Raw genomic sequence first — 24,075 nt, forward strand, 5'->3', positions numbered from 1 at the left:
AGCTCCCTGGCTCTGACAGTTGGCAGACTCCGATATGTGATGTTGTATATTTGCATTCCTGTTAATGTCTGAAAAAGATAACTCTTTTCTATAGTAATATACATCATTCCTTCTTTTCCCCCCACATACTTCCAGTTTTGTGATTATCTGCTCACTATGCAACAAATACTTCTAGTGCTACTTCAAGCATAATTGTCATTTACCATATTTCTCTTCCAGGTACCAGCAGAAATCTTTCTGGTTAAGACTAGAAGACTACTTATGACAAGGTGATGTTCACAATATCTAGCTATCTTATCAATGTACTAATCTGATGATAAGAAAAGTATTGTTTGCACTGGTGGTCTTTAAATGGTGAGTGAATATCAAATCTCTAAGTTGTTGCAAGGACTAGAGGTATTTGTCCCATGCACATGCAGGTGGCACTCTCAGTGAAGTTCCACATGATGGACCATAAAGTGATTTCTGGATCAGAATGGGCTCTCTGCAATGTGTCAGGCTACTTCAGTTCCAAGAAAAGGATGTATGCTTTTCCAGGTGTATGAAAAGCTAAGCCATCTCTGAAGGTTACTGAGACTGGCTTTTGCTCAGAAATAACAACAACGGAAGCAATGCATGGAATAATTTTACCTGTGCAAAAATATCTGCTTGACAGTGAGAGCTTTACATCTTCCTCAAAACTGTTTTGACAGAGTTTGCTTAGGCTTCATCTGGACTCTGCTGTGGGGCTGCTTAGAATTGATCAACTCTAAAATATTTTGAACAACTTATTTCTAGCTGAAATAAGAAAGTTTCCCTGGAAATTTTCTGATTAGCTCTATTCTTAAAAAACAAAATAGTATCGTTTAGTTCTCCAGTTTAACAAGAACTTCAAACTTTTGCATTTTAGCTATGCAAAATTTACTGTTACTGGAGAGAGGAAAGAGAGAGAAAGTAATACCCTAATCTTCCAAGCTCTTTCTTCCGTTATTGGGCGCTGCCCAGACACATATGACAGCGCTGAACAACTATATCAATATTCCAGGAGTACATGCTGCAGTTATAGTACAGGTTACAAGCATCAACTATGGTTCCTCCTTTCTGTTCTAGAATGACAGAAGGCTATCTGACACATATAAGTCTTAAATCCAGGAATCATATGTTAGAATCATAACTTATTTGGAAAAAGAAAGTGGAAGGTAATTCTGATTAATCATTAATTTATATTTCCTTGCCTGACTGGGCTTAAAATTTAGAGAATGGTGCCAAAATTCTGTATCTGTATCCATTCTTCCTAATGCATGCCCCCTGAAAAGAGACCTCATGCTGCGGCACTGACTCACCCTTCTTGCATGTTGATACTGATCTGCATAAGGAAGTCTCATCCTCTCTCACCAGAACATTTCTTCCAAATTTTACATTTAACAGCCCATGGGGCGAAAACTCATCTTGGAAATATTCGGCAGTGACTGATCAGCCTTCATAGAGGAAGCTTTTTTGTCATTCCATCATAGGTTAGTAAGAGTATCTTTCCTCAGTGTTTTCTAAAAATGGATCGGCACATACTATAGGGTTATACTCTCATATGCTCAGAGAAAAATGACAGAGGCCCTGTGGTGGTTTTATTGTCATCATTGACCCTCATTAACAATAGGATAGGAATAGAAAAAATACATGTAGCCTTTACATAAATGTAGGGATATGCAATTTGAATAAATATTTTCACTACCTGAAGGTTTATTCTAGCTTTTGCAGCTGATACCAAAGAGAAAAATGTCCTATTTCAACTTTGTATAGGGCAATATTTTCCTGTTGTTGGGTTTTATTTTCTTGATACAGTAGCATTATTTAATAGTATTATTCTCTTTCTACATCCATAGCTAAATTACCATTGTTTCATGTACGGTCCTGGATCCCGGGAGATATGACAGTGTAGAACAGCTAATGATCTGCCTCGTAATTATACAGCATTGAATTGTCTGTATGTTGGCATATTGCAATAAATTTACAGACCCAGAAGCTAGGAGGGCCATATGTTGGGATTTTCTACTTGGAGATGTATCCTGGTGGAATTTCTAACGTTTGTACATTTTTCTCAGATTTCTTTTTTACAGGTAGATTAGACACAATCTCCCTTTTCTCACTGTGTGCTCAGTTCACTCTTCTGTCTTGTCTCCGCATACCTTCATCACTTGCACTCTGCTGGATTTGCAAAAAAAGGTGGCTCCCTGAGTCCGGGAGAGAGATGTAATACAGCTTTAGTACATGTACAGGTATCAACCTTGAATTTTGATTGAGCCTGAGTAGTAAGCACATGCAATTAACTCTTGAGTTCACAGGAATTAGTTCACATAATTCAAGCCAGAAGCAGAGGTTCAAGTTGCATTGCAGCAGACTTTATGTTGAAGCACCTGACATAGGAAAGGTTGTCAGTGACTGGACTTTATGATGTTTTGGCAAGAGTTTGGGTCTTCTGAGCCTGGAGCAGCCTGGAAAAACAAATAGGAGCACATATCATCTGAGATAACAGAGTTTGGTTGTCATCTTGAGGTCCTCTGCCTGAACACCTAGAATTGGTCTGGTACAGAGGGACATACAAACAAAGCATGATGTGATCTCAATTCTCCTCTCTGCCTTCCATAACCTGTTGCAAATATCCCTTTGCATTGTTTGTTTGTTTGTTTTTTTTAATCACAGAATTATACTGATGATGGCAAATATACTAGTTACAATCACTGTATCCAAGGACACTGTCAACAAGGATAAAATTATGTAAGTATGCTAACTAGAAACCCAGCATATTCTCAGGGCTTCACATCTGCCTTCTCCCTGCAGAATTAACATTATTATTCATTTAAGTAGGAGAGAGACGTATTTGGATCTAAGTAAATAAAACAATTCTCAACTTCTTTCATGTCTTGATTATGAAGGTACTGAAAGTGGTTTTAATGTATTGCATGAAACAACTGAGTTAAGAAAATCTAGTTAGTTATTCATGCAAGCTACAAAGAAAGAAATAAAGAAATTGTCTAAAATTTCAATTAATATTACACTGAAAAATATTAAGTTTAATGAATACAAGTACAGAGCTCTTCAGTAAAAATTTTAAATTTTAAGTAAGAAATGCTTTGTTTCTGAAAAATTGTTCTTATCTATTACTTCCTTATTCTACCATTTTAAAGAATAGAATATTCTAATTTGTAGTTTATTTTTATTTAGTTTGACATACCACATTTGTTAAGGCTATTTTTCCCCCCACAGTTAACCTTCTACTGTCAAAATTATAGGGCAGTGAATGAAATAAAATTCTCTTCCATTTTTATTCCTTTTCTTCATACTGAAGATAAAAGCCTATACTGAATTAGACTGAAATAAATAAAAGAAATCACAGCAAATAGTAAGAAAAATGTTTCTTTTAATTCATAATCCTAGATAACAGCCTCCATATGGTTTGAAGGTAACCTATTTCTTAGTTCATTATGACAATACGTCACTTTCCCTGTATATATTTTCTTTTACACATTTGCTGTCACCTTATTTCTCCATGTTGTTGTCAGCCACTTCATTTGGATTAGCAAGATTAAATTCATGGGGACAGTTCCATAAAAGATATGTGGATATCTGGCATGTAAGAATATCTCATTTGTGAGGGTGAATGCTCAATAGTAAGCAAAAAAAAAAAAAAAGAGACAGAAAAGTAGTAAGTTAACACACAAGCCTTGACAGGAGGTAAGAGAGGCAATAATGAAGACCTGAGCTCTCAGGTCACTGACTGCTGGGCCACTGATGGAGTCACTTAAGTGTATCCTTAAAGAAGTTCAACCGTAACTTTGTAACTGATAGGAAATGGGAAACAAGGTCATCATGGGCGTCACAGGAAATAGTAAACTTTTTATGTGTGAGAGGGCTGGGGGAACTGAAAAACTTGCTAAGGGATGTTTTAACAGGACTGTGGGAATGTGCAAAACTACAATAACATTTTTAGGGAATGAGTCAAGGGTGGGATAATGGAATAAATATGGATCAGAGAGGAACAAATGTGGGAAAATGAAGAGGAGAGGGCATAAAAGGGGCTGGTCACATTTAAACAGGAAGCTGAACAGGAAGCATTTATGTAGCCAAGCCCTATATGCCTGATCATTAGAGTCTGTCCTATCTTTTTATTAAATGCTATTCCTATTTTCTGTGCGATCTCGCTCTCTATACTGCCTGTCAGTCTCTGCTGAGATCCAGGCTTGGAGCTCAAAATTGGTTAAAAGTGACACAGGGTATGAGCATGGATTCTAGATTGACTTTTGGTTGAAAACTTCAAATGCAGAAGTTGTCAGATAGCTCTATTCACAACATTGTTTATATATCGAGGGTACTCATGACTTTTTTCAGATTATCTGTGTAAGTTTCCAGAAGAAGGTGATGTTTTGTCTGGAAAAAGAGAAGGCTTAGGGGGATCTTACCAGTGTTTATAAATATCTGACGGGGGAGTGTCAAGAGGACAGGACCTTACTCTTCTCGGTGGTTCCCGGTGATGGGATGAGAGGCAATGGGCACAATCTAAAACACAGGCAATTCTATCTGGCACAAGAAAATGCTTCTTTACTGTAACGATGGTTGAACATTGTGTTACAATTGGTACCTAGAGAGGTTGTGGAGTCTCCATCCTCGGAGATACTCAAAACCCGACTTGAGCAGCCCACTCTAGCTGACTCAGTTTAAGCAGGAGGGTTGAACCAGGTGATCTCCAGAGGTCCCTTCCAACCCCAAGTATTCTGTAATTCTCTGATACACCTGTTAAAATAAAAGGATATAATTGTATATTATCATTCAGAACATTAGTGACTCCATAATTCTACAAAAACATCGCTTACATATTTTTTCAAGTCAAGCACTTTTTTAAATAAACTCAGAATTGGTAGTTTGATTAAATATAAATATTCTTGAAATTGAATGAGATGCTTCTTGAATAGTAATAACACAGTGTTGCATACTTTTTAAGGAAAGCTGTAACATTTAACCCAGAAATATCCTAAAAGTGTGTATAACCCAACTTACATAGCTCTGCATGAAGCATAGATTCATTTTAATTCCAAAATTAAAAAGCATTAGTGTAGTTTCAGACTTACAGGTTTTAGAGATATTTCTTGAGAAAAATAATCATATTTCAAGATATAAATTACTTCTAAAGTAACATCTGGTCTTAGCCATACAGACAAGCATAAATTTTTACATACTTCTGAGTTTCCAGTTAAAAAGAGACATATTTATACTGTCTTCCTCAGCAGAGAGAGCTTGATTATTATTATCTTTCCCCTAATAACTTTGACCCAAAACCCAAAAAGATGGCTCTCAGTGTTATAATACCAGCTCAAAATTCACATTTCCCCAAAATGGAATTCACATTAGTGAGTTTGGGTACATCGTGGCCAAGACAAAAGACTGAGGTATCATTTGACATGTGAACGGATTTAGGTGCCATGAGCAAAGTATTTACAAAATCTTCTGTGACTGGTTAAGTAGGCAGTATCTAAGCTAACCAAAAAAGAAGGTCCAAAGAAAGGAGCATATTTGCCCTAGGTAAGTGCCTACCTGTAGCTCCAGATAGTGCCTACAAGCTTATAACTACCAGTACAAAGCACTCTTTTGGATTTAGTTGCCTAATTATTCCACTGGAAATGACAGATTGGTTCAGTTCATTTCCTTCAAAAAATGACTGCATGAGAGGATCTAAGCTAAGGGTTAAAGTGCCCGTGTAGGAGCTGGATAATCTGGCTCCTCTATCCGATCAGCCTGCAGCTCCCCCTGTCTGGGACTGTGCCATGGCTGCCCACACACACAGAGACGTTCTCTGGACTTCTCGTTACACGTGTTTTGCCACGGTGCTGCCTAGAGTGGAACGCATGCGAGGATGCAAATGGGGTTACTTTCTTTTGAGAGTTCTAAAGCAATTGAACCTATTTTATTGTTTTCTGTTTCGGGAGAATACCCTAATCGTAATAGGCTGTGGGCTGTGCAAGGTGATTATTTGCAGGAATATACTTGCGTAAATTTTAGGGACGTACTGGCATATTTTTAACAAGCAGAAAGTTATTTAGTTTTATATTTCTATTGAGACCATCAAATGTACCTTGTTAGGTTGTCTTTTCACAGACAACTTTGCATCTTTCCTGGGTGACATTAGTTAATAGGACATTATCTATAAAGGGACATAAGAACAAATGATGTGTGTAGTGGTCAAATGATAGCAAACAGGAAAAGTTCCTAAATCAGCATTTTATGAATATCCTTTTAAAAAATGTCTACCTTTCTTTGCTGCTAGAGAGGAATAATACAGAGATATTTATTCAGTGCAGTCCTGAAATAGGATGCTGTTAAGCATACATTTGAAAGAAATCAGTATGGTAAGAAAGATTTGTACATCTGGCTGAGGAATATGTTGTCTGAAGTAGCCTGGCCTGTGAAATACAGAGAAAGAACCTGGACTTTCCTGCTTATTCATTAATTAAGAATTGATTCTCAGATATTTAAGCAGTAACTGACTGAGGGCTTAGACCTTCTCTTTCTGTTTACCCGTAAAGTATGGTTCCCGCTTATGATATTTCATAAATAAAAAATGATTTTGATGTTAAATATTGATAGCTTCACTTACTTGATTGAAATTGTGAGTAGTACATGTGACAGGAGCTTTTCACTATCCTCAAGGGACTGCACTGCTGGGATATGTTATCCTTCACGTTCACCTGTCTAATTATTTGCTGGAAGCAGTACAAAGGTTTAGGTATTTGTTTCATTTTGTTTTGTTTAATTTTATTTTTTTAATAAGTGGACTTTTTAAATATTTCATCCTTAAATTTATGGATCTTAATTTCTTAGCTGACATGTTTGATACGGTATGTCACCTCAGGCTGCAACAGTCACAGCATGATATAGTATATGAAATAATAAGGTGAGAGGTAGTTGTTGCCATATATGTTGGCATTCCAAACAATAGTATGATGTTGGGTAATAGATTATTTAACTACTGCTTTCAAAGAACTTAACAATATTTTTTACATCAGAGGGTCATAAAACAGTTTATATCATTATCAGAAACTTTGTTCTATGTTTGTAGATGGATACCTAAAATCATAATCTGGAGAGTGAGTTTGCCCTCACAAAATGCAGATAACTTGCTTTACATAGGAAAAATGATACATACATATTTGTGCTTTACATAGGAAAAATGATTACCGCATTTTCTTACCTTCTGATAAAAATGAGTAACTATTGACATTAAATAAATATTTTGGATCCTGTAGACTAGAAACATGCTCTTACAAATAAAATAAGCTAAATTTAAGCAAAGATTGCACATTTGGGTTTTGACCTCAAACGCTATTTGAGTTGCATTCGTTTCTTGCAGATAATCACCTGTTCTAGATGATGTAGAAATTTTGGTGAATATCTAGTGGGGAAAGTTAAGATCTCAATTACATTTCTGCTTATTCAAACAAGCATTCATGACAGTAATTCTTTATAGTGGTTAAACAAGAGTATTGAACTATTTCAGCCAAATATATGTTTTGCAGCATAAGGGACAATTGAGAGAAAACTGAAAAATTTTGAAAGGGAAGGTATACAAATGGTTGCATTCTTTGATTTCTTTGCGTTTCAGGGATGAATTCAATGCAATGAATAGACCAGTAAGTTTAGTTTTCTTTTCAGAAATGGTTTTACTATGAGAGTGAAAAGATACAGAGGGCATGCAATTATTTTTGCTGCATCAAAAAACTGCTATGATGATGCTTTTAAAGTATGATTGTAGGCTGGAAAGAAATAGAAAGAGCTGGAAAGAAATATACAGTTTAAATAGTGGTTTAGATGCTCAATGAAACTTTCCACTAGAGCAAGGTAAAAAAGGCAACTTAAATAACTGTAATATCAGATGACATAGAAAGTTTATTTTCCTGACCTGAAAGTTCACTAAATGTAGTCCATTAACTTTTTTCTATTGACATTAGATTCCAAAATTTCAATAATCCTGATATCTTGTAGCTTTATCCTTTAATAACAACGTTCCCTAATTCATAATGAAACAATTGTTTCATCCTCTTTAGAACACTGCAAAATGTCACCCACATCTAGTGAAACATCCTAAAGGATTGTCAGATTTTCACAAGTTTTTTTCGGCCTTTCCTCAGTTTTCAGCATTCTTTTCTTGTAAGTAATTCTTCAACTAAACGCTGGGTGACATCTAAGTTCGTATTGATTTTTTTCCTCTTTCTGAATGAAAGTTTTTGCTAAGCAGAATCTCTGATTCGCCAGTTTGAATTATGCCTCGTTCTTTTTGGAAAACTATTGAGTCATGCCAGTTGAAGAAAAATCCTTTCATGGTTGGAAGAATGACAGTTACCATCACTGATATATCTTTTTTATTGCACTTACAGAAACATTCCCAAGTTTTTAGTAGCTACCTACACACTCTTCTTAGCTTAAAAACAACATAGCACATATTAACAAGACACTGACAGGATGGCCAGAACGCAGGTGCATTGTTAAATTAGTTAACTGTGTGCAGATCATATTTTTAAACCAGCTATTATGTTGGAATTTAATACTGGCACTTCATGTGTAGCTACCTCTGTACACTTGCACACACCTCCTAAATGGTTAAATTGTGAACTATATAGGCTAAGGCTGGCTATAGGCTAAGCTCTAAGGCTTCTGCTGGTTGGCTTTCAGCTTCCCTGATCTGTAATCTCTGCACTTATTTATGAATATCCTAAAATCTGAGTAGTTACTATGAGTTGTCACTTTAAAAGATGATCTTTAAATGAAGATTATTTTTAAAGATGATATTTGAAAGAAACAACTTTGACAGCAAACTTTAATGGAACTCAGCCTCTGGTGCTTCTTTTTTTAGAATGGTGCTTCCTGAAATGTTGTTTAGTATGGTGATATAAAGTGATACTTACAAGTCTTATGAAATTTATTTTAAGTTCCATATGACAATTAATTAGAAAGCACAACATGTCAAGTATAGATACTTCTAAATTATGCAGAAAGTATGTAAAAGCTGATGTCTAAATGTAATCATTCCAAACTGAGAAAAAAAAATTAATTGCATTTAATACAACTTACTTGTGTAATACCCTTCTCAATATAAGTACTTCACACTGTGTACATTTGACACTGGTGAAACTCTTAAGCATAACAGTAAAGCAGTTAATAAAAGAGTAGGTAATGGGCAGATTCATGAAATACTTATTAATCTAATGAAGGTAACTTGAGATCTTTATAGATAAGGCAAATTTTAATAGTATCTGTCACAGAAATGATATTTCTTTCCATTTTCTGATAACACTGTGAGAATAAATGATTACCATAGTAATTATATAAAATAAAATATGCATAATAAAAAGTTTAATTTCTGTTAAAAGAAAGTAAAAAAGGACATAGCAAATCCTACAAACAATATTTTTGTTTCTTGTTGTGTGTTTCTTTTTTTCTATTAGACTTCAGGGGCAATTACTTTCTTTTAAAATACTGCTGAAAATCTGCAGTATGTGCTGAGTCCTTTCATTTGGCAGTCTGTATTTGTCAGTTTTAGCTTATGTATTTTCCTATATGTTTGTATTTTAGGTTTGAGAGCCTTTAGGAGCGATCTGTGCTCTCTCAAGATACATACTCCAAGATTTCCTCCTTGATACAAAGCCACATGCAGTGCAGATTACCAAATGCACTGAACTTACTTCACCTGTGTGTTATCTAGTGCGCTCTAGTCTTAAAGAATGTTTAAATCAGTGTTAGGGCTGATTCAGTGAGGCCAATGACTTCAGTGATTGACTTTAATAGGTGGTTACTCAGGACCTTTTAATTAGTAAGACGAATGCAATATCTTTATCGTTTTAAATTGTGTTAAACATTGTGAAGAATATTTCATCTAAATATCGCTTTACGCATAGGATACATTTGAAGTGAATTTTAAATACAGATTAGCCATGCATGCACATTTCAACTGAAGCTGAGAAACCACTAAGGATTATCCAGATGGCAGTTCCATATGAGACTAAACATGCCAGAGTCAGTCACGTATTTATCTACAAATCCAAATTCTCAGGAGAAAAGTTGGTAAATGATAGATTTCCGTGTTTAACCCCATTTCAACACAGGTTCTCCTTTCCTTTGCCTCTTTAGAGTCTTTAGTTCTCCATAAATAGATATTAATACAAAACATTCATTTATAAAGGTTTTGACAAATGGGTCTCCTTTTATCTTGCAGTTTTCTTTAGAAATAGCATAATTGCAACATTCAGATGGCACAAAGAAGTAATTACTAGCTGAAGAATAAGGTAGCTAAAATGAAGAAAATAAATTGGTCTCTAGAACAGGACAAAAATCTGAATGGATAAAACTTTATAAACAGGCCGTTGTTCAAGGATGGATCCACTACAGGTTGTTAAGCATTGTAATATTTTTTTTCTTTACAGTATTAATATGTATATTAATATGTTTTACATATTGACTATCAATACTTCTTTTTAAGCTACTCATTTCATTTTGGTGGTATCATGGTATTTTATTATTTTACCTGTGTTTCCATGAATTATGAGCCCAGTCAGCCAAATAGGATGTCTGTAGAACCTTTTTGTATTTTTAAGACTCAAGCTGTTGCTTACTCTAGTATGTAACCATTATTTATTTATTTATTTATTATGTTGTGTATATTATTATATAGGTAATATATTTATAATAAATTACAAATTTAGAACAAATTTTAAAATCATTTATAATTTATTAGGCCTGGTGACTCAATAACCTTGGCTAGTGTAAAGCAAACAGTCCTTGCAGTAGAGAACTAGGTTATTAACAGTTTCACGTAAACAGGTACAAATTTTAAGAGGGTTGAGGTGCTTCGTGGTGGTTTGAACAGGGTGTACGTGACTTAATTGCAGTGCTTTGTGTATAAACGTAACCAAATCTTTTGAGCATCAGTTTCTTATTCCAACATTTAAATAACACTGAGATCGTCAAAGTGTCTGTTTACCTGTAGTTCTTAAGTAATCTGGAGTCAGTCTTGCTACAAGGACTGTTCATGCATTTTATATTAATAGTTACTGACTAAAAACAGAAATGACCCTGGGAGTCCCCAAACTAATGAATATTTAACTGTTTTAAATAAAAAGTGACACAGCTTCAACAGGATGGAAAAGGAACTGAATAAGGAAATAATAGAGAAGCATAAAAAGAAAGTGCTAAGATTAATGGCAGATGGACTAAGATTGTGACAGCTATGAAACTATGCCTAATCAGGCTAGGAGACAGACTGTTGGGAATAGAACAACTCATAAAGCTTATATTCAACTTCAAACATACTGTACAACAAAATGAAAGAAGTGGAACTAATCAGGCATTGTAGGGATAACAGAAACATGAATATCATGGATAGCAAAACATCATGCTTGAAAAGCAACATTAAAATACGCTTTGTGTCCAGAAATAAAAGGTATAAGTAAGCAGAACAGCATGTTACAGCTTTAATGAAATAAGGATGGATAACAAAGCACATTTGAATCAGTATTGCTTGGAGTAAGCAAGTTGGAATGGATGTTTTCTGGGCATTTCTGGTAGTTCTTTACAACTTTTCTAAACTAGATTTGAATGAAGAGTAATAAATAAATATTCCTGGTAAATGTGTTGTTTTGGGGCTAGAAAACATTATATTAGCAATGATATGGCTCAGAGATTTATGAATTTAATAATTGCCTAAATTCTTCATCATTTTATTAATAAACTATTAGAATCGATACAAAATTTAGATGTGTATTTGATGAGAAAAGAGTTTTATAAAATAATCCTTGTTCTGAGTGGTCCTGTGATAAGAAAAACAGATTTAGATTTCAGAAGAACAAATTTTGAGAAACTGAGGGAATATTCTTTGGCAGCACATACTTAATGACCTGAGGAGGGATTTGAAGTTAATCTTTAAGTCCGAATAGTCACATCTATTCCAACCATGGTGGAAAAAAAAAGTAAGTGAAGCTAAGCATCTAATACATAATGAGACTGATCCATGAAAAAAGCTATATCTGACAAGATCAACAAATATAGAGATAAAATAAGTACTGTCAAATGGCAGGCTGATTTAAACCTTGTAAGGTATATCAAAACAAATAGCAGAAGATTCAAGTATGTAAATAAAAACAGAATAGAAAAAGAAGTGAGGCTACGTAGACTGTGAAGACTGGAATCAAGGATAACCTAAGTAAAATTAAGTCAATATTTGCCCCTTTTTTGGATAAAATGTGAGTGATGGAAAACAGAATAACATTTGTTCTAAGGATGAATATGATTCAGTCCATATAGAAACTCTCTTTTATTACTTAGCTTTATTTCTGAAACTAAAGTAAAACAATATTAACATCCCTTTAATCCAGAAGGAATTTTAGTTGCTAGTTCATTTTGTAACTTCCGAATATTCAGTATTATGCAAATTTTATTTAAATAACTACATAGATGTATATTTAATCTGCACAACAACTTTAAGCTCTCCTGTAAGAAAAATATATCTTTTTCACAAAATGTCCAAATCAGATGAATTATTCCTGATCTGAAAGAAACCCACCTCCAGAAGAATTAAACTAAGGTTTTGATTTTTAACACGTATGGCCTTGATTTCATAGCTCTGTCTTCTATGGATAACTAATTTCTCATACTACTGGTTCCAGCACTCAGTGGCACTAATTAAGTGAAGAATTTATCAACAGAAGTGATAAAAACATCAGTATAAAATTATTTGTTCATTGCCTGTTCACTTGGCATCAAATTCTATTTTTCATCACCAAAAATGTAGAATGTAATGAGAGCAAGCTTTTAATGTAATAAATTGATCTATCATGTGATATGAGGTTATCAGAACCCTTTTAAGATGGAAGTTTTTTTTTTCTTTTTCTTATTCCTGTGCAACCTTCCTAGTACAGCTTTATGGTAATTAATTTGCCCTGAAAAGCTCTTGAATTTTTTTGAGTTTATGATTAAAGCTTCAACTTCATGTTGTCTTGTACTAAAAGAAATTAAGTTGTATGAGTTAACTGATATTGCTGATACTAGTACATAAATTAAGTATGTAATTGAATCTCTAATATTCCTCAGTGGAAGCACTTCTGATTAGAGATATTTCTTTGAGCTGATGCAAGATTTAAAAAAAAAATAAAAATCCTATATACAGCCAGCTAACACACATTTGTTTGCATTTCCTTTTTAGAATGATTTCCTAGGGAGAGATGGAATTGGTCTAGTTCACAATATATCTAAACATGGATTTATATTACAGAATCTATCGCATTTATTCATTCCTTTGATAATAAAATACAGAGATACTACTCTATTTCCTTTCTGAGATACCTTTACAAAGCTATTTACTGAAATATATGTTTCAGATAATCTACTATGCTTTCAAGATGGACCAAGTCTCTCTCTATCTATTTTAACTAATACTTCCTTATTCAACATCTTAATTTTCCAAATTAGAATGTAATATGGCTTTGATTTTATTGATCTCTGAACCTGCTCCTTTATTTACTCACAAGCTCGCTGATGTCTTTTTTCAACAGACCTCTACCTTGGAAGACAGCTATACAGTTGGAAGGAACCTTCTACACCTTCCTAATTCCTTACGCTCTTTCCCTAAACATTATCTTTTGGTCACTGTTGGAGAGATGCTACGTGAGTAAATGAACCTTTAATATGACTGTGAGGTCTGACTCATTCTATTTCTTATGCAGAGATGTATCATTTAGCTCTTATGCACCATTCAGTGCTGAAAGATGTCTGTTCAAAAATAGGACATGCTGTATAACTCATTTTTTACTGGCCACCTGTGCCGGTACTGGATAACACTGGGCAATGAAACAACTCTGGAAGAAAGGCACACCTTAAAATGGGAAAAGTATCCAAATCTGACTCTTCAAGAGTTCTTCATTAAACATGAACAGCGTGCAAGTGAGTAGATTGTGTTGTGGTTTTTCCTCATCCACATATTCAGCACTGACTTTGAATTGTACCATCTTCATTATTCATAAGTGCAAAGAAAAAACAGTCTTGGAGCCAAAAGAGATATTCCTGGGCACATTCAGGTGCCCAGGTTATACTGGGGTATACTCCATGATTCCCTGTGATGTGTTTGGTATATGCTGTGCTATCCTATTGTCCTAAAACAAGCCTCATTCTTTCCTGTCATTTATACATTCTTGCAAAAATGTAGATGGATAAGAATGCTCTGTCTTCCTGAGGCAACAGGTTTCCTGGTAGTGCCTCTCAGAAAGCACTGCTTCACTTCTTACTCTACATAACTCTACAACAAAATCTGGTCTAATATAAGGAAATTTGACTTTTTGAGTATTGTATGTTGTATCTGTTTGGGAAGTTACTTCTTATGAGCACTTCATCACTAAGATGACAACTATCTTTCTAAAATGCTCTGAAATCTAAAGCAGAAACAGATCGTATTAAAACATTTTAATTACACAATTTAACAGTAAGTGGCATATACTTCTGTTTTTGTTGTATTGCTATTACTTGGGTCCTGTGTTACTAGTTTCATGTTCCTCTGCAAAGTATTGTCTTCTGAAAACTGTCTGTGAAAAATTATTACTAATTACTTATGTCTTCTACGTGATATATCCTTAGACAGCTACAAGTATTACAGTAAGACTGTTTAATTCTTCCTTAACAACATCTATATTTTATATGTCCTTCTCCTCCTCTCTTAGCCTTTCTCTGTGTTTGTTAGTAGATGATTTTAGGAGGTGTTTATATATGTTGGAAATTTTTACTAACCAAGATACAGAAACCCATGAATGACCATATAAATTACATATTGTAAAAAATATGATTCTCAGTTTCTGTGCCTATGTAAATACAGATACTTTGTGTAAATATATCTGAAAATAGAGTAGCTGTTCAAAAGGCAATGTGTTTCGTAAGTGTTTTTCATTTGTTCTTAAGATTGTCCTATGAAGTGTATTTGGGGAGGGGGGAAAAAGGCACTTGTAGTTTGTGACAGAAGGCAAAACACAATTAGCCTTTGGACTGATGATTCTAAAGGAAATTGGTACAGTACCTGATTACTGGGCTGTATGTTTTACAAGCCCAACAAGAATTCTATTGTTTAATTGTCTTAAAATATTTTTACTGCATGTGCCAAATGTCTTGTTTCTACCATTTGTGTAACATATTTACTCAATTCTAAATGAAAGAAATGCTTAATTTTCAACACTTTGGCATGCAGTAAAAAGCGAGATTTCAGAAAATAGATTATCACTGTTTTTACCTCTATATATGAATGTATATCACTGTATATATATGTATATGCATTATCAGTGTATTAATATTTTTTTCTAATGAACAAGCCCTGAAATAAGTTAACTTGCAATATTAATGAGTATGTGTAGAGCATGTCATTAAAATTTGTTAGCTTGATTTTTTAGCCCTTTAAAGTGAGACTCTTAAAACAATTCAGCAGGCTTATTCAAAAAAAGTTCACTCTTAGCCTCAGATTATTACATTTTAAAACATCAGGAAAATTATATTCTAATGTGTGACAATCAGCATTTGCAAGTGCTCAGTGTTTTCAAGACAAAAATATTACTAAGAAATTCCTAGGCAGAGAAAATGAGAAGTTATAATTTTGGATAAAGAAACAATAGGAATGCATTAAGAAACATAATGCCTTGACCTTCAACAGTCTTTACTTGTGACAGATTTTAAATTGGATTTGCATCTTCATTGGAGAGTAGCAAAATGAAGTGAACACTAGACATACGACTTCACATTTGGCCATATTGGAAGACACGCTTCTAATTCAGTATCAGTGAAGTGTCTTGTTTGCTATTTGCTATTCATCAATATTTCCTGCAAATTTTAAAACTTAGATCTTTCCAAGACATTGAAAAATATTTAATTGCTTCAGAATTGGTTCTATTTTTTGTTAAAGGGATGTTTATTTTTCTTGTTTTATTTCTCTTCTAGGAATATTATTTATTATGACACACCTACCTAACCAAAACATGTCAAAAATAGAAATGACTTTACCAGGCCAAGTAGTCAATATTGTTTGTCATACCTCCAAGAGATCTGATCCTCAGTAAGGAAGTAAATAGAACCAAATTGAAGAAAAAAGTCTGAAGAGAATAACACCTGAGGCTGGCAGGAGATATCTGAGAGTGAGAACTGAAGACATTGGGCATTAAGTGTACAAGAGGACTAGAAGGCTGGTTCTGTGCTGCAGAGGAGATGGAAGTTATAATATCATCTGCCTCTGTACTTAACCGTGCAGGGAGCTAGAAAGCTTGAGGAATCTGAGAGCTGGCGTTGGCAAGGCTCCCAAGGTACTGGAATACCTAAGAACATGGTTTGCCGAAGAATAGCTCTGAACACAAGAGGAAACTAGTAGAAGCACAGATGTTTACAGGAACATATTCACAGTCCAGCAGAAGCTGCTCAAAAATGTAGATGCATGCTTCTTGTACAAATCTGTGCTGTTTGCACAAGTACAGAGTTTACCTTTCTATTTAGTTTCATAAAGACACTTTGAAGAAAATTCTCCAAAAGAATAAACAAACACATACAAATTTGAAAATATTGACAAAAGAGGACAAAGAAGAAGGAGAAAAAAAGACTTTTCTATAGGTGGAGAAGGTTACAGCTCCTTGGTTTTAGTGAGTGTGGGATAAAGTGGATCTGGATTCTAGTTTCTGCAGCCAATACAGTTAAAGTATTTAAATGTCACCAATACTCCAAGTGAGGTTCCTGCCTACTAGGTAACTGATTATTCTGGTATCTCATTTGTTCCTCATGAAAATCCATGAAAAAGATTTTCTTGAAAAAACTGTTGACAATTTCTACTGTCATATTCAGTTTGAAAAGAGTTGTTATTTTCTAGCCACATGTTTTAGTGGCCTGGGTTTGTGAACGCCAGACAAGGAGCAAAATATGGTAACATGCTCTTTGCAGTGATTTTGAACATGGGGTATTAAAACAGGATAGAGAGTTCCAACCTGGATAATATTTACCGTTTATTCTGCAAGATCCGGATTCATTTTTACAAATGCATCAGGCTTTTTTAGAGTTTAAGATGAAACATCATGCTTCTTGTCACAACAGAAAAAAAGAATGGTCCCCGAATCATGGGAGAGTTACAGGTCAGAGCAGGGTCAGGGCCATGTCCAATCAGAGAACCTGTTTCATTGTTTGACTGCTATCACAGTAAAAATGTTTGTTTGTTTGTTTTATGTTTAAACAAAATTTCCTGTATTTCAGTTGGTGCCTGTTGCCTCTCGTTCTCCGACGAAGAACAGCGTGGATCGGTTTTCTGTACTCCCCTATCAGGTGCTTAAACACACTGATAAGCTCCCCCCAGGCCTGCTCTTTTCCAGGCTAAACAGTCCCAGCTGTGTCAGCCTCTCCTTGTACGTCAGATACTCCAATCCCTTAATCATCTCTGTACAAAGTACAGAAGTTCAAAATACAAAAATATGAAGTACAGAAAGTCACATTTCAAATACAAGATTTGCTTAGCACATTATCACAGATTCATTTTCATCTGGTTCTAGCTGGCTCTTTGGATGCTATTGGATTACTATCAGTACAGTTTGGTGACATGTTACAAGCTAACTTAGTCTGTTACAAGATGTAGTATTTTGTATACTTTTAAGTCTGGCAACACAATTGCACTGGAACTGTCACTGATGAACAGGAAACAAAACCAATGTCTTGTGTCAAATATGAAGCTAACAATGCTAATGAATAAAATTTAGATTTAATTTATATAATAAATTATTTCTATTGTAATTCTTTGAAGCTGGCACAATGGTTAAAATAAGTGCAAATTATACACTTTTATTAGTTATAATATGAAGAACAACTTCCTTGGAATAAATGTGGCAAATTCATACAATACATTGAATCTATATTAAGTATCATAAAACCAGGGCACTGCAAAGGTTAATAAAATAAATAAACTTCTGTCTAAATCCTGATCTTCTGTGAACCACTACTTCTCAAAACTCTCAGTCCATAAGGGTCGTCAGAATGATACCTTGTTCCCTATTACATCAGCAAGCTGCATTAGGCAAGGAAACACAATGTTCTTTTGTAATGCGGTGTAAAAACAGCTCATGCCAAGAAAGATGCATCAAGTCAAGGAATTTAGAAAATTCATGGTTCCCTGAAAGTGATAAAAATATTTCCATTTCCTTTTTTTTATAAAGTGAGGAGAGCTTGAAGATTTTTAACTTAAAAATATTGTTTCCTCTCTCTCCTCATATAGATTTTTTTATATTAGATTAAGAAATTCAGTAAACTTTCTCTGTTCTGTGTGCATACTTCAAAGGTTTTTTGTGTGTTAATTTTGTTCATTTTTTATTCGGGCATTTTGTGATGATTAAAGAACGCTTTCTATGAATATTTTTAAACCATATTCTGTCTGATTTTGGCTGTTTTTTAATCATTCACTCAAAAATATATTCATTTCTGGCATGGCTTATGCCATGCCTTATGGATGGCTTACTGCATCTATAACTATACTGTTACTAGGAATTTTCAGTTCATCATACAAAATTAATCTCAAGTAATTAATAAGAGAGTGTATCAGAGTAACTTTTTTGTGTATATTTTCCTTTTTGGTTCAACAATTTAAATTGTAAGATAATTCTGAAATAGATTTCTCTGTGAGCTGTTTGTTTTAATGTCTAGCTAAAAAGAAAAAAGTGAAATAAAAAGGCTTGGTTAATCTTTCAGTTGTAACCTTCAAAGTTTCTCTTATTTATATTAAATACTACTAGTCATATGTCCTTTAAGGAAGGGATTTGCTGCTGTAAGAAGTGTGTTTGTTAAAAAGTGTGTAGCATCGATAACCGCACGATCGTATATTTTTACAAGATTTAAACTGAAATGGGAAACATGCACAGGCATAGGATTCTGACATGCCTATGACATCTAAACATTTAACTTCCCCTTTTGTCACAGATATGATTCTCAAGTTTTGTGCTTCGGACAGTGGATGCAATACATCATCTAAATCAAGTCATTGAAGTTGCAGTTCTGCAGCTTTGTAAAGTCACAAATAATACATGTATTGCAATGCTTTCTGTTTCACTTTGTCTTTTCAGTTGTCAAAATTCACATCAGACAGAACCGTATTTGAATTTCAAAAATCCATTCTATATTTTTCTATATGTTACGTCTTTGTGTGTACAGAAAGGGATTTGATAAATGCCTTGTTTTGGTATATTTTAAGCTATTAACAACATATAAACTGAATAGTATTTCCAATCTGGGAACAAATACATGAAATTATAGCTCTTTTGATTAATTGAATTTTGTGATTGGATTAGCAAAATTCTTACATTATCTGGTTTCTGGTTTTCAGAGCCATTTTGATGTTCAAAGTATACTTTGGTTTTATTTCAAAACTTATTCTTTTGAGAATACTTTAATAAACATATTTATTAGGACAACTGAATTGGAACAAGTATAGGCTGAAAACTCACTCAGGGTAAATTATTTAAAAGCTTCAGTGAATAACTGCATGCAACCTTATAATAGTAGGCACACAATTATATTTTCTGTCTTTTTTCAGTGGAGATGCAGAATTTGCCAGACTACGATTTCATGAAATGGGACAGCTTCATTGTAAAAAGGACAGTATAAATGCAATGTTAATAGTTCTTGAGACTGATTTCATATTTAATCAAATCTTAGTTTTCCTATTTCTAAATATTTTAATTATTTAAAAATAAATAGCAATTTAATCACTTTTCCATTCTTAAAGCAATAATAGAGAATACTATCAAAATAGTCAATTGGCCATTCATTGTGATTAGCTGAAAATTTGTAGTTGTTACAGCTTTATGCTATATGATTAGAAAATAAGATAACTTGGGAAGAATATTGAAGTCATAGTAAAAACCCCACTTTTTTAACAAACTTAGATATTTATTTTTAAAGCTTTTTGTATTAAACTGGAAATGATTATGCATTGGGATGAAAGAATTTTATCTTTCCCTTCTTATTTTTTGCCAAACTATGCTGAGCAAAATTCTGAAGTAAAGGCTGAGGATCTGTATGTTTTTTCTGTTCTGTTCATTCTTCTTCCCACTGAATTCACTTTCCCCCAAAATCAAAACCTGTGCAAAGCCACAGAAGCTTTGAACATTCAGAATTTCCAGACTCCTTCATGCATGTTAAGTATTGGGGGCATAGAAAGAAAATACATTTAGTATTGCACATCATTATTAAATGATTGTGATCATAATAGTAACAAAGAGTATGAAGGATTGTAAACAGCAGTATAAGGAGAAGCAGTAGCAACAGCAACTGATAATTGAAGCAGTTTTCTCAGAGAACACAATGTAATCAGACTATTGCAGGATTTATGTTCTAGATGATTAAGGGAAAAGGTATGAAGTATATTTTCCACTGTATGACTAATATTGTTCTTTTGTAAAGTCGAAATGTCATTTCTGTCTATCTTGTATTTGAAATCTGCCTTCATACATCTCGCTAACTCTAAAAGGAAACAAAATCTTTAGTTTCCTTACTGAAAACTACACTTAGTTATAAACTCTCAAAGCTTTAACATGGGGTGTGTTTTTTTTAATATATTTTTTCACTGGCTTTACTGAAGCACTGTAGCCATGAAGTCATGTAACATAGAAAATATTAGACGGAATCATATGTTTGGCTCTCTGAAGCCTTGAAAAAATAACCCGAACAGGAGGATTGCTCAGCCACTAAGCCACATTGACTCTTGTTTGAGAAAGGCAATGATGTGTGCTAAAGCTGTATAGACTGAGATTCATAGGAAAAAGAAAATGGCGTATGGATATTTCATTATACATTGTGGTGTGACAGAAAATATTTCTCCCATATTTCTCTGTCAACAAAATCATGAAAAAGACTTAAGCAGACGCAAGCAAATTATAATATGAGTTCAGTTTTGCTGAGTTCTGAGATGAAATACTCTGACAGTTACTTACTTACAGGAGAAATTGCAAGCTATCCAATGGAAAAGATTTCGTGCTAGATTTTTTTCATTATTTAGACAGACATATTTTTACTGCATTTTAAGAACTCCTATATGTAAAGCATGCAATACATTTGTAAATACTCTTAAGTGCAAACCCAAACCAACATACAGAAATCCAGAATACAGATTATGCTGTTTTTCTGGTCTTGATGAATCAAAGCATATACCCTGCAGGAAATGCCAGTACTGACATTTCAGTAACATAGGAGGTTTTGGTTTCAGTTTTAACAAGAGTCTTTCCTAAGACTGTATGTATGCATAAAAGGATTAGTAACTAATTGAAAATATCTTCAAAAAAACAGTGAAAAAATTACAAACAATACCGCTGCACCATTTTAGGTGTGTCTGTTTCTTTACATACACGCGAGCTGCATTCACTTGCACTTCAAACAGCTTAGAAGCTGCATGAACAGACTTAAGAAAGCACTGAGCAGAAGCTCGTATATGCCCTGCCTTATCATATACCTTAGCACAATTCATTAACATAGAATTAATAATATGTGCTGTGTTGACATGGTTTTACACCTATCTGGAGCATGAGCATAAGAAGACCACATCTGCCTCTGAAGCAGAATATAATTACTGCTGATATGTGTATCACTAAGGTTGGAAGCCTTTCTTCCATTACAGAGACATCCGTTCCTTAAAAGAAAAAAGTAGTAATGTATGTTCATCAGTTACATGGAGAAGCACAAGAAGGGACTGTGGTATTTGCCAATTAAATTTCACAACTATTTGCTCAGAACAGAGGAGTAATAGGATTTCAGAATCCTACTTCCCACTGTAGATAATGGAGATTATCTTGACTGTGGGTTCTTCTGCCAGTTACTGCATTTTTCCCGCATTCTCCTTGAATATATTCTTTCTTCTCACAGACACATCTTCTATCATGCTACTCAGACAGTGGGTCCAATTCAATAGTTTGGCTTTCATTACATTCACAAGGTGCAGCTCTTCATAACTAATTGCCCCTTAGTGGATAGCCTCCATTGTGTAATATACCTACATAAAAAAGGGAAAAAATTAGAAAGACTAAAAGAGAAAAAGGGATAGAAAAGATAAGATTTTTGTAAAGATGTATTGTAAGGAAAACAACAACATGAAATATATAGGTTAATTGTTTATGGAAAAGAGAACAACAACTGATTTATACAAAGAAGGATTGAATAGAAATTGCTTCAATCTTTACTTAATTGACTTTATCAAAACACACAATACTAATCTTAACACAGAAATAGGGCTGTCGGCCACACAAGAAAGAAAGATGTTGAGGGATGAAAAGAGAGGTTTCAAGTCTTCAGCGTTTGACAAACTGAAGAACTAAAGACACCAGCAATAAGTTAAAAATGTTGAAATGATCTGTGAACCTACGATCATGCTTGAGAACTTCTGGAAGAAAGAAAAGGACACTGTAAATTGGAGAATGTAGAATAAAAATGAAAGAAGATAAAAAAAACACAAAAATATCACATGGTTACCCAACCATTTTCCTCATGAGGACTGTAGAGCAGTGCTATTAAATAATTAACATGTACTTAGACGTTCACTAGAAGACATTTAAGTGATAAAATACACCCACTATTATTTATCAAGAACATATTATGTCATATCAATCCAGTTTCCTTTTCTGACAGGGTAACAGGATAGTGAATGAGGGAGAAGCAAAGCCTGTGATATTTATTAAGATCTTAGTAAGACTTTGGGGTCTCTCCTACATAACATTCTCACAAACAACCTCAGGAAATGTGGCTCATATTTAATCTGCATAAATTTAGTGTACAGTTGGATGAAAAACTGCACTATTTATTATTGATTCACTGTCTAATTTGGAAAGATTTCAAGTGAGGTCTCTCTGGGGTTTGTTCTGTGACTGATTCTGTTTAATATTTTCATTAGTGAATTATATGTTGATATACAATAATACGTACAGATGGCATCAACATAGGAGTGGTGAAAGTGCTTTGGAAGATCAAAATTCAGTGTGATCTCAAGAAAATGGAAAACTGATCTGAAATCATCAATAAAAACAAAGTATGAAATGTCACAGTTAAGAAGCTTAAATAAATTTGTACAGATAGGCAATGAAAGTATCTGTCTAGGCATCAGTGCTGCCAAAAAGGATGTAAGATTGTTGTGAGGCTACAAATTAAATAAGAATGTGCATGTTGCTGTGGCAAAAAAAGGCAGTTAGAATCCAAGATTCACTAATACTTGAGAAGTATTTTATATTGCACATGGAGGATAAAAATTCTTTTTGTATTTGGTGACTGTTGCTGTCTATGTAGGAATTCCACTTTATGTTGGCCTTACTGCATGTGTTCTGAATAAGCAAAAGAGACACGCACCCTTACGTGTGGCACTGTCTGACATCAAACAGTGCTATTGGACTTACTGCCATGATTAGGAGCCTGCATGATTTGGAAATTTCAGACAAACATGGTATGGTACTAATACGAAAAACAAAAGTGCTTTAGTTTCCCTGTCAAATCTGTTTTTGCAAAAATCTAGTCAATGAAGAAAGGTTGAAGGAACTGGACGCTAGCCCTGAAAAGAAGAAGTCAGTGGTGTATAGAAAGAGATAGAGAAATGGGGACGTAGTAATAACCAAAATATAGGTTGTCCTTACAAAGGAGGAATAGTGCTCTCTCTGTGTCTTGGTAGAACAATAAAAAGAAATCAGTTTACTAAATGACAAGGAATATTTCAGTGTGATAGCAGGAACAAGGTTCCAGTTCTTAGGCTGGTGGGCAGTGGGACAGGCTGCATGGCGATGCAGAGGAATATTTTTAAACAGAAGGCTTTTAAAGTGGAAATTAATGGGATGCTGTCAAGTATGATTCTGAATACAAGTAATCCTGCTTCAGTGAAGAGAGATTGACCAAAAGGTCTCTTAAGAGCCTCCCTAGGGGCCTATTTTTCTGATTCTATAACAAATTTTTATTTATTTTTTATAATTCCATAACACCTAGAAGACTGCTAACAGAACAGGATCCCTGTTGTGAGAGAAGTAGTTGTTATTAATGGGAGTTATAAAT

The sequence above is a fragment of the Struthio camelus genome, chromosome 4 (assembly GCF_040807025.1).
Source record: "Struthio camelus isolate bStrCam1 chromosome 4, bStrCam1.hap1, whole genome shotgun sequence".
In the NCBI taxonomy this organism is placed as follows: domain Eukaryota; kingdom Metazoa; phylum Chordata; class Aves; order Struthioniformes; family Struthionidae; genus Struthio; species Struthio camelus.